Raw genomic sequence first — 1,754 nt, forward strand, 5'->3', positions numbered from 1 at the left:
CTTTGCCTCAACCTGTGACAATGCTGCAATGAGCACACACCGCAGCATAGCTCTGTGTTGGGTGTTACGCACCAAAAAGGGTAACTCCCAGGAGAGTCAACGGGCACCTCGCTGACCTTCGGCTCGATTGTTTACGCAGAAAATAGATCCTACTGCTCCTACGGACAAGAAGTGATGGGTCTGCTGCTGTGGAAACTGCCATGTCCTTCCGCAACTTGAAAACAAGTCATGTTTTTCGAGGGGAATGTATTAAAAATAGAGGATACAGGCTCAGCTGGTGGACCTGGGTAGCTCTGGCATCGTTTTGCCCACCCAGTCCTGTAGGTATTTGACAGAGGTTCAGTGCCGTTATTTTCGCTGTTACTCCCATTAACTTGTTGCACAGAAACATGAGCAACTACACATCTGTACTGTGACTTACAAGGTAAATGGGATTTTGGCTCCCAGTAAGAGCCAAAGAGTAGTAGTCGCTACTACAGAAGTAGTGACACAGAAGCACTCACAAGAGCAAGACAAGGCTCTGTTTAATTGGCGGGTTTAGGCTGTGGTGGTGTTGGCTGTTTTAAACAAATTATTTACAGCCAAGGAGGTCTCTGAATCCCAAGTCAGCCGCATGCAGCAACACAGCTTGGTTAGTTGGGAATTACTGTAGATACACACACTGGTAAGACACGCTCATGAATCGTTTGAGGCAATCAAGTCACCAAATGGGCTTGGTGACCTGCATTCAGCCAGCTTGTCCTATGCTCATAGGCAGCTCTGCTATGGAAGGGCTACAGTCTCTGTCGGGATTTGGGAGCCAGACAAGGCTGGCAGGCGCCATGGCTTTCCTCCCTGCATAGCTTATTTGCTTGTGTGGGGGGGAACTTCCCAGGTGCATCTTTAGGTAACAACACTAAGACGGACCAAATGGAACTTGTTAGTCTAATCAACAGCATAAAATGGTGGCTGCCCTCCTTGCTGGGTCAAGTGGAAAGGAGAGAGAGGTAGGTAAGAGGGAATTTTTTGAGCCAGTCTACTCAGGCTGTAGTATTTGAAGGGGTTTTCAGTGTTTACAGTGGCTTTTCTTTTGCGTGCTTGTTCTCGGTGTGTTAAAAAGCACGTTTAAGTAATTTAGAGCTGGTAGAAATATTTTTAATAATAAACTTTTCCCTCACTTAGTAAGGAATTAAATATTAATACTCACTTGGGTTTTGTAAGGGACTGTGTCTGGAAATAAACCAAGATGCTCCTACTGTAATATCACCAGATGTGATCTACAGGTTCTTCTCATGGAAGCAGGACCCTGAGAACTTATGCTACTTGGATGCCTTGATGTGCTTTGTGTTATCTGATAACACACCTTACCCAGAACCCTTCCCTTAGGAGGGAATTTGTACCAGTGGGGAATGAGGTGTTTTACAATTTTATGCTCTTCAGGACCAGTGACATATTCTTGACTCTCCAGTGCACCTAAACTGTGATATCACCTGGATACTGCAAAGGATTACTCAGGGTTGAATGTCATGTGTTTACCCTTCCAGTTCCACTTAATTATTTGTCCAACAGCTGATAAATTTGCTAATTGTGGGCTACTTGTATTAGTGCCTTAAAAGCTGTGTAATATAAACACTTGCAATGTGGCACAGCTAGTCTTACGTACTAACTCAAAACCGCTGTGTTTTTATGAGGACAAGGGGAAAGGATGTACAACTCCTTCACAGGGGTGATTACTCATTTAACAAAATTATTATTTTTAAATATATATATCTATA

The sequence above is a fragment of the Buceros rhinoceros genome, unplaced genomic scaffold (genome assembly GCF_000710305.1).
Source record: "Buceros rhinoceros silvestris isolate BGI_N320 unplaced genomic scaffold, ASM71030v1 scaffold10847, whole genome shotgun sequence".
NCBI classification, from domain to species: domain Eukaryota; kingdom Metazoa; phylum Chordata; class Aves; order Bucerotiformes; family Bucerotidae; genus Buceros; species Buceros rhinoceros.